At 37.5% G+C, this 10,948-nt stretch overlaps 1 long non-coding RNA gene across 1 annotated transcript; it reads right to left on the bottom strand.

The window, feature by feature from the left end:
* Nucleotides 1–2,565: 2,565 nt before the first annotated feature.
* LOC118238829 lies at nt 2,566–10,586 on the bottom strand. The gene is made up of 2 exons (XR_004770059.1): nt 8,218–10,586; nt 2,566–5,253 (listed from the first exon to the last, which is right to left on the bottom strand). It is a non-coding gene; the product is annotated as an uncharacterized LOC118238829 (long non-coding RNA).
* Between the last annotated feature and the right edge of the window lie 362 nt (nt 10,587–10,948).

Genomic DNA, 10,948 nt, shown 5'->3' with positions numbered 1-10,948 from the left:
TAGAGGTTTGTCTATCTTGTTGATCTTCTCAAAGAACCAACTCTTTGTTTCATTGATTCTTTGTAATGTTTTCCTAGTTTCTACTTTATTGATTTCAGCTCTCAGGTTGATTATTTCCTGGCGTCTACTCCTCCTTGGTGAGTTTGCTTCTTTTTGCTCTRGTGTTTTCAGTTGTTCTGTCAGTTCTCTAATGTGACTTTTTTCTAGTTTCTTCATGTGGGCACTTAGTGCTATGAACTTCCCTCTTAGGACTGCTTTCAGAGTGTCCCATAAATTTGGGTATGTTGTGTCTGCATTTTCATTAGAATCTAGGAAGTCGGGCAGAATTATTTTTAAGATTATGTGTTCATTATATAAAGTAGGTAATCAAGTATTATGATCTGACAAAAAAAACAATGTAACTACTTTGCTAAACAACCTACAATAGCATCTAACTCCTTGAAGCAGAGAGTCATTTAAAGAACATTCAACAAAACGTCAGAATTTCACACTTGGCTCACAAAAGGTCATTCACGTTTTGAGGAAACATTTAAGAAGTAAAACACTCCAAATGGGAAAATTGAATCTAGAGGTCAGTTACAGTTTCAAACAGAATGTGAACTGAAAACACTACTGTAGGAGAAAATTTCTGTATTTACCAGTGATTCAAAGTAATGAAAAGGCTAAATCTGGCTACCTGACAGATCTTGCTTATATTAGAGTATTCTGGTATAGTAAATTGGAATTTGAGGCAGTTTATCTTCAATGCAATAATACCAAGTTACATGGAAAAATGATAAAAGTGGTATTTCTCCTTTTCTGTGGGCAATTTACTTTTGAAGTCTGAATTATGTGCATCCAATAAATTATGCAGCTCCTATTGTCTTATTGGCAAAATGAAAGAAAGTAATTCCTACCCTGGACTTACTGAGTCTGTGAACAAAATGTAAAGTAGTATTCCCTTGGGATTTACAAGGGAACAGAGTATGTGTTAGCTATTGATTTCACACAATGCATTCTATCTCATCTTCATAGGATACATGTGAAGAAGAAAAATACAAAATAATAATCAAAGGTACAATTTCATACATACACAAATCCAGGGTGCAAACTGTGTATTTCTATAATAAGCTTAATTTCTTTCTCTAGTTTTCATTTTACCAGAGAAAACAAGTTTCCCCAGTCAATTCCAGAAGATGCTCGCTGTGTTGTTGCCTAGGTTGCAGATACCTGCACTTCAGAATATCTCTGGTTTGCTGTTCCAGGAATAACTGAGGCAGAATGGGTACTATATTCACTGTTTTTTTTTGTCTCCGAGGGGGACTGCCATTTGCCCCCTCAACCTCCTTCCCATCGCAGAATGGTCCTTCAAAACAATGCCCATCTAAATTGCTATTGTGTAAGCTAGAATTCTGGTTGTCAGCCAAACCCAACTTGCACAAGATGTTTCCATCTGGGCTTGCTTCCTTGTATCATGCCTGTGATGTTTCTTCGGACCACCTCTCAGCATTACATCGCAGACTCTCTGGGACATGTAGGGGAAAGGGCTCTTTGCCCACAACAAGGAACTCCCTTCCAGGCCTCATTTGTACAGTCACCCCAACCAATCATCCCTACACTAATCTCTCCACCTGCAATGGCACATGCCATTTTCTACCAGATTTTAGTTTCCTAGGCAATTGACAAAAACTGCACATGTTCCTCTTCTGGAGAATCTCTCCAGATTCTCATAACCTACAGACAACAATCATCTTTCCTAACGGTGTAGAGATGAACATCCAAAAGTTCACTCATATTTAAGGACAAAATTTCATTTCAGGTCTTCCTCCAACTTTACCTTATCAATCTATCTATCTCCCCACCTTTCCTTTATCACACATGATTTTAGGCCACAAAGCATGAAAAACAAAATTATAATATCATAATATGTACTTTCTCTAAAGAATCTTCCATTCTTCCCTACTAAGACACAGATGGCCTCAATTTTGTGACTTAAATGAATAAAATCACTAAATTTAGGAAAAGATACTAAGTATGTAAATGTTTTATACACCATCCTGCTGTGTTGATGTTTTGTCTATTACTGTATCTTTTTTTGAAAAAGCTATTGAGACATAAAAAACTTTGTTTTCAGTCTGGTCTTTCAGTCTAGTCATGCATTTGTTCAATGAACAGAATAAATACTATGACTAAATGTTGTGGGAAGCACTTGGCACTGGAGATGAGAACCCCAGTAGCTGTCCTCATAGATCTTACAGTAATCAAGAATATCACGACAATAAAGCATTACTCAATGCAGAGAATCCTACAAAATGCAAGCACATGCCCCTCGTACCATGTTGGTTTATGAATATTTCCATAAAATATTATAGCAACTGAGAATGGAATAGGAAGTAGCATGGTCATGGGGACAATAGAGTGGAAAAATGGAAGAACTCAATGAAGGCGCCCCATGTTAAAGTAAGATTATTTAGTAGGTCCAGCATTGTGAGCTGCCAGGCAGATTGGGAAATTGTGCACTCCAGAGATGCAGAGCTCTGTGGGAGGGAAAAAGCCCCTGAAATAAATATTTTCCTCAAGACAAAGGCATGATCAGATTCATATTTTATTTTTTAATAATCTCTGAGCATGGAATAAATAAAAGATAGAGACTGTGCCTCTTACTGGGATTCTATATCTTCATCTCAGGAACAAATTTTGTTTGTTATGAAAATCAAATAAAACAGTTATGCCGAATGCTTGGCATAAAGCCTGATTCAGTGTAAATATTCAATAAATGTTATTACAATGGTTGACAAAGGATTTCACAAAATAAAACTCCAGATTACCACTGAACATGAGGAAGAAAGATCAGCTTCAGAGTTCAATATGCATACTTATAATCATTTTTTAATATATTGGCACTGAGTTTCATAATCTCATTTGAAATTCCATTATGTTCCATAGACATAGGAATAATTCCACATATATTATAGTATTGTTGTGCAAGTAACACATGAATGTTCTTGTGAAAACTCCTGTCAAGGGATTTGTAGCAGTCACTGTCAACAAATAAATTTATTTTCTTCCCTCTCTGCGAAATAATTAACTCTTCAGGATCTACTGGTAAGTTTAGGAAGGTAGTTATATTTAATACTTTTTTCAATTGCTTCTTCATTACATTTATTAAGAGATAATTGGCCTAATGTTATTAATTCTATGTTCTACAGGGACTAACTTATTCCAGTTTTATGGGCTTGGAAAGTAAGCCTCACAACATACAAAGGAGGGTAAGAAATAGTCACTTGCTTTTAGCAGAAAGATGGCTGTCATCTTAAACAGCATAGGATGGATTAGGAAAAGTTCAAGAACCAGTGGAAGGCTTCCCATCTTTCTCTGTAATGGCTCCTGAAATGCAGGGAAGACCAAGCCTTCAGAACAGAACAGCATCTTCGCAATTCTTTGACTTACTTTGCTAGGTTAAAAAAAAAAAGGTTTAAGAGATATTGCAGACTCTTTTGAAGTGCTCCTTTCAAGTTGCTGATTTTAAGGGCAGCACTTAAAGCTCTGTGAAAGAGGGTGAATCCTCAAAATTCTTAGCAACTAGCCTACTTTCCTGAAAGAGATATTAAAATTGAACAAATGGGAATAAATTTGGTCATTTCCATGGCCTTTCTAAGCAGCCTTATCCTCTAAAGTATAAATTAGAATGGCAGATGTCCTGGAAGTTTTCCACTGCAGTTTCTTAAAAGGTAAACTTCTTGGTGCAAGCAATGTGGCAAATTAAACAGAGCAGACTTGGCTGTCAGAGATCTGTGGGCCAACAGAGCATGAATTAGAAGAAGGCTACTCACTCAGTCACCCAAGCATCCCAAACCATCCTAAATGTGCCCTAAATCTCAGATGATGAAATTCAGGTTAGCACTAGGAATGTGGGCCAGTGGCAATATGCACAGCTCTGGAATTGAGGGGGTAATGCTGGACATCATCCAATCAGGACCACATATTTTACTCTGGAAACATGGAACTATTAGTACAGAGAAAGCCTATAGCTGAAAAATTAAACAGAAACTGAGATGATAACCCCTCATCCAAATGAATAATTCAGGACCAAGTAAGGTAGATTATGCTACAGTGGTTGAGATTTTTTTCATTACATTTCACAGGCATGGACAGGTGCAAAGGGAAGTAATAAAAGTTCAATAATTTCTTTTAGGTAGTGTGGGAATGCACAAGCATTGATTGCTCAAAATTCCCAAGAAGAACATATCCTTATTTTGACTGGAGTTACACTGTAAGCAGAAGGATACCTACCTGTACTTAAAGAAGACAGAGGTGAGACAAGTACTGAGCCATTGAGCTAAAGCCTCTATATTAAACCAAAATAAAACCTGACCAGACTCCAATAAACATAGCAATGCAAACAGCAATTTTGACTCATGATTTAAGTCCCTTACAGTTGGACTTAAATCAAGCACTAAAAGAATCCTGTTTCTTACTTCAGAATCTAATGTGATGGAAAGCGTTAATTGAAAACATAACACAATATAGAATCGCATAGGAGATAGGCTTCTGGTCATGCCATCAGAGACTACCTTGATATTTAATTCAAGTAGATGTACCCACTATTTGCAAAACTTTCCCTAGACAATGAATGCTACCCTGAGTTCTAAGAAGCATTCATTGCTGTTTTAATCAGATAAACTGATTTCTCCTTGGAAATATAAATTGTACACACATGGTATGTGAGAGTGGATGTGCTTTGAGATTTTATAGGATAGAAAGAAGTCTTTTAGATGATTCTACCAGCAAATCAGTTCCCCTGCAGCCTCAAAGTGATAGATCCTACCTAAAGAGGGATGCCAATGTGCTTATCAGAAACATATGAAATCAGTTAAGTCAAATTTCTCATACAGAACTTCTTAGTTCAACTGAGGCTTTTAGCTCATTAATCCTTCACTAGGAAAATGTCAATTTACTAGAAATGATTCTTACATAAACTATAGCCAGTGTATTTTTCATACTTCCATACATTTTAAACAGATAAAACATCTTTAGAAGTGTGTTAACAATGCCGATTAGGGAAACTTTTAATTAGGTACTCTTTGGGTATTCTATATAGCCTTTTTAACCATTGGTCAAATCAATTGTACATGGGTCATTTCCATGCAGTTGTCTTCAATACTCACACATGTTGACTGGTAGTATGTGGCCATGTGTGGCTCTATATGTCATCCTCAATTACTTGTCAGGTAAAGGTGCTTGTCATCAAGCTTCATGACCTGAATTCAATCCCTAGGATGCACATGGTAGAAAGAACACCATCTTCCACAAGAAAGAAAACCAAATTCCTCAAGTTATCCTCTGACCTCCACATTTGTATCATGGTGCTTACATACCCATGCCTACATAAAGGAAAGAGACGAAAGCAAGATTTCTAAATATAACTTCTTTGGGGTCTATTTACTCAAAATGTTGGTGTCAGATACCAACTTATCAAAATCTTACATCATTTTCAATAAATGCTAAGTTGGAAAGCTGACTCTAATCATTCCCTTCTCTCAGCCCATCTGCTCTTCTCTGCTAGTACATAACAGCAGTATGTTTCTTTTTTAACAATTTAGTGATGTTACTGATAGAAATATAATCATTAGGAATAGAAGAAAAGCAATAGGACTAGGATTCCTAAGTATTGACACTGTGGAGTGTCAATTTGAATTTTGAAATTTGAAATTTAAATATTTCAAATCATACTAATTGTCATTTTTTACTTTGTTCCAAGACATAAAGATTCTATATATTTCTCACTCATCACTTCTGATCCAACAATCTCAGTTAAACTACTCCTATTCCAAAATGAAGACTTTAATCAATCTGTTGATGCATGTAAGAAATAGCCCCAAACCATCTATAAATTGCATCAACTTCTTGCTCTTGTTACATGATGGAAGATGTTTAGCTGTCACTGCCTCAAGTTGAACCCTATCTACTCAGTCCTCCTTGGCTCTGCTCTGTGGGTCTTATTCAAGGACACAAGTTAAAGGACCAGACTGTTTGGGACAAGTTGTTCTCATAGCCCAGAGAAAAGCGTGAGGGCAAAAACCTCGATAGCTCTTTAAGCTTCTGCCAGAAGTGGCAAAATTTGCATCTCGCTGTCCAAAGCAAAGTCCTTCTACTATTGGATATACCAATTTATGTGGAATTGGAAAAAATAGCTGATCTTTCAGAGAGAAGGGAGAAATAAATCTTAAGGGGAATTATGGCCTACCATAGAAGATAAGCAAGCTTTTGTTCTGTGATTACTTAGCTTAGTTCTCAGAAGCACACTAATTATTTGTTCTGTAAACCATTTCTTTCTATTTGGCATATCCTGATTACATTTCAGGTTTCCTTAGACTTAGATTGAAGCATGTGACTGAGTTGTGGTGAATGAGTTGTAAGAGCAATGAGTTCCTGGTAGGTCTGGCCTGTAGAGTGCTCACACAGAATTTTCTATAACATTTTGTCTCTGAGGATCACAGAGTACAGAGCCACTGGTGGGGAAGTCAGATTCTCCCAGTCACTGCTTAGAGAAAAGATAGTCCAATGAGTGTGTGTCCAGTCGCTCTGCAGATACAAACATTATTTAATGCGGGTACAAGCTACTCCAGCACTACAGTGTTTTTGTTTGTTTGTTAAGTGTTAGCCTGTTCTGGCTAATTTGTAACACAAATTTGAAGGTTTTATCATTAGTACATCCATTTAAAGGAGCTCACATATCACCAAAAGCTGATCTACAATTTCAAGTATTAACACATTCTGGCTATATTCGGAGTTCATTGTTAGGGTTTCTAGCTTCAAAGCAGATCTTGGAAATTTTATGAATTCATCTTTGCAAATGATCTAACATTTAACCAGAAAAGACAAAAGGAAAAAAAGGAGAGGAAATGTCCAGTCTCAATTACTGTCTTATTTTTTAAATTGCTTACACCAGCAAGTGCATTTCATGAAGAAATGGTCATTGTCAGTTTTACAGGTCTTCAGTTTTTGATTAAACTATTGAAGATACTGGATGTATGTAGATTCACATCTAAAGATATTGTAAGAGCTTTTGCTTGGTTTATTCTTGTTTGGTACACTCTTGACAATCAATCAAAGAAAACAATTTAAAAGAAATGAGAGCAGGAAACAACCTTTCGTGACAACACCTGGGCCACATATGATTTGTTTCCTGAAATTGAGGCCCTAAGTGACAATTCTTGCTTTGACCTTGTACTCACTGGAGGTGTTGCAACTGCACTCATAACGAGGTACCTAGCCTCAGGCCCAGTCCCCTCTGTTCTGTGGCATGTCATTATCCCTTTCTTGTTTCTTTCTTTTGTTCAGTCTATCATTTGGTGCAGCTTGTTCTTTTAAACTGCTCTGTTGTTATCTGACACAGATAGCCTTTTGCTGGGCATTTTTTTCTGACCAATTCAACTTTCTAAAGTTGGAGAAAATGTCACCTAAAATATGTGGCTGCGTTTTCTTTTCTGATATGAAAAAAAGAGTATTTGCAGTGAGATAAATTAAATAGATATACCATCTGAACAAAAATTTCTCTATATAAAAGTATGAAGATGTTCTGTAACTCACCTGCAAGTTCATCAAATTGGAAGATATGTAGAACACTCCATGTCAACATACCTGAACTAGCCCACAGCATAGATACTGGGATTGTTTCTACTTTGATGACTTATTTAATGGACAATGGACATAATATCTGTGTTGAGATTTTTGTATTATAAGCCTATTTTTCAAAAAGCAACAAACATTAAAATAGGGGTTGACATAAATTGGCCATCTCTATGAACCACAAGTCACTAAATACCAAAAGGTCTTCAGAAGTTCTGTGAACTTTGTCAGTCTTTATCACAAAGCACACAACAGGGATGGCTAGGTGGCCAAGTGGGTCAAAGGACTTGCCACTAACCCACTTACAAAATGGAGAGCTAATTCCCCAAAGTTGAGTCTGACCTCTAAATGAGCACTAAGGCATGTATATGCCAGCACACATGCATACATAAAATCATTATTGTAAGATAGACAATGTATTTTTATTGGATCTTTCTGCCTTTTAATATTTGAATGTGTACTCTTGTATAATACTGTAAGACACTACACAGTATATAAGGATAACTTCTAAAACAGCCTCCGCCTAAGTCAGGAAGGAGAACACCACAGGCCACACCACAGGTGTAAAGGAAGGGTGGCCCCTCTGAGTTATTACAGGACACTCACCTCCCAGACACCAAAATCTTAGCACAAAGGAGATTTATAACCCCAGATGGGGGCAGGCTGCCTCTGGATCAGGCTAAGGCAGACAGCAAGCAACATCAGCAGGTGGTTTTTGTAGCAGTGAGTTTTTAAGGAGAAAAGGGGGAAAGGAAAAAAAAAGAAAAATAATATTTGAATATGTGGGAATTGATTGCAGTTTTAATTTAGACTTTCCTCTCCAGTTTTCGCTGCAACAGCTTTCTAATTAAGGCATGGATGTTTGGTCTTTTTCTTCTCCTTGGCAAGAAAATGGGGGAAAACCCTCATGGTTTCCTAGCTTAACTTCCATCAGGTCATATCTAATTTGCATATTTTCAGGCCCTTCAAGGTTGATCATCTACACTTTGCAACCTTATTCTTCAATCACCATCATTTCATACTCTGTCAGCCTGGTCAGATAATTAAAAATAGTACTCCCCTATGCCTTATCACAAGCCAAATGGAATTACAGAAGCTTTTGCTACCAACATTCTTCTCAAAATGAGGATCCTATCACATGATTTTTTTTCTCCTTGACACCAAACACATTTCAAAGTCAGGATTAGGTGAAAAACCAACGTTTCTCACAGACTAGATGTCAGCAGTAATGGGGGCCTCTAAATATGAAGCATTTAGCAAAAGGCTGAAAATAATAGGCTCAATAAATGTTCATTTTACTGTGCTATTTAATCTCCCCAATATACTTGGCAAGAAAACAAGAGTTTAAAAAAACTTGTGTGATTCTTCTAACTGATACAGGGCAGGCACACACTCAGCCAGGCTTTCCAGCAAGAAATGGAAACACAATTCAGTGGGGGTTCAAAGCGCAAGGATGAATACTTTAAATAAGATTCCAGAAGCTCAATATTATAAGTTGGGTTCAGTAGCTGCTGAATCTGCCACCAGAAAGCTGTTCAAGCCACCTCACCACTCTCCTTTTTGAATTCACCAGATTGGTGCTAAGGTTTAACACAGCCAAATATGCCTTCAGTAGACACAGCACAAAAATCAACACATAGGAACACCTAAAAGGAGAAGGAGTAGTTCCCAGTAATGAAAAACCTTCTCAGCAGGCTCTTCCCAATATTATGTGTAAGTGCTTAAAATAATCCCTAGCAAGGAATGCAGGACTGTAATGGGTTCCCTGGACCAAAAGTACCCAACATTGAAGAGGTAGAGACTGAATGGCTCTCTGACACATGTGTGGACAAAAGAAAATGCAGGAAAGGCATCCAAGTTTTGCTTTGAAGGATGTAAGGGGGAATATATGAAAAGATGCTGGAGAGAAAAAAATCAGGAAGGCTCATCTGTTGCTGTCTTGCCTCAAGGAAGCACATGTTACATAAATATAATTTACTACAAGACTATGTAAGTACCAAAAGCTATCACACTTAGAGAGAGGAGGGGAGAAAAGGAAGAAAGAAATGCCCAAGATCACAGAAGTCATGGTAACCAAGGTTTGAGCCATTCCTACAGGAAATTGAGTTGCTTCATGGGAATTAGGGTACTCTGAGGAGCCTGCACGTAACAAATCAATGTGGAGGAATAAAAACTGGCTTGGATCTCAATAAGACCCTGATAATAGCCACATTTGAGAAGATAGAACATCATGAACTAATGGGGCTGTGAAGTCCAAGATACAGCCAAGGAACAGACCTAGCAAATATCACTCAATAGGAAGCAAGGCAAACAGATGACTTTGTTAATAGCACAGCTACTGGGGAGAAAAAAACTGAAAAAAGTCCAGTTACTTGTTCAAAGTTGCTTTCTGCAACTAGAAAGATAATTTCCTTAAAGGAGGGCATTAAAGAATGATCATTACTTTAATCAATACTCTGTTGTTTTTGTCGTGTATCACAGATCCAGTACTTATACCAATGATTAAGCGTGTTTCTTACTAACAACTGGATTTTAAAATCTCAGTCCTACAACATTGTACAGGCCTGCAACTGAGGACATTTATAAAGATGTTCCTCTAACAATCCTGGAAGACACAATCTCACAGCAAACTCCCTGGTCCCCTGGATCTTAGAATCTTTTCATCCTCTGTTGCACAGTGATCCCTGAGCCCTAGGTGAAGAAATTGTGTTGTAGATGTGTCATTTGGGGCTGGACACTACAACTCTGTGTTTGTTCAGTTGTGGTTTTCTAAAAGAGCATACCAACTGGTTATCTAATAGAAAATGGACAGCCTGAATGTGTTCATTCAAGTAGCATTATATGGGCTAAGCAAATTGTCTTTATATATTTAGGAATGCATGCATACATTTGTATACATACATACATATGTGTGCATGTATGTGTATAAAAACAAAAGAAAAGAGGTCATGAAGTTGAAAGAGAAAGGGAGGGGTTGGGAGGTGAAAAGAAAAGAGGAAAATTACATAATTATATAATCTTTTTTTCCAACTTTTTTATTTGAATTAGAAACAGGATTGTTTTACATGACAATCCCAGTTACCTTCTCCCACCCTTCCTCTCCTACCGCCACCCCCCCCAACTAAAACCCTATCTATCACATATCTTTTCTGCTCCCCCTGCATGGTGAGGCCTTCCATAGGGTGTCATGAGTGTCTATTGTATCCTTTGGGATAGGGCTTAGGCCTACCCCCTTGTGTCTTGGCTCAGGGAGTATTCCTCTATATGGAATGGGCTCCCAAAGTCCACACCTATGCTAGGGATAAGTACTGAACTTCTACAGGAGGTCCTGTAGATT

The sequence above is a fragment of the Cricetulus griseus genome, chromosome 5 (genome assembly GCF_003668045.3).
Source record: "Cricetulus griseus strain 17A/GY chromosome 5, alternate assembly CriGri-PICRH-1.0, whole genome shotgun sequence".
Lineage (NCBI taxonomy): Eukaryota > Metazoa > Chordata > Mammalia > Rodentia > Cricetidae > Cricetulus > Cricetulus griseus.
The sequence above is the reverse complement of the archived record's forward strand: the minus strand, read 5'-3'. Positions and strand labels throughout refer to the sequence as shown.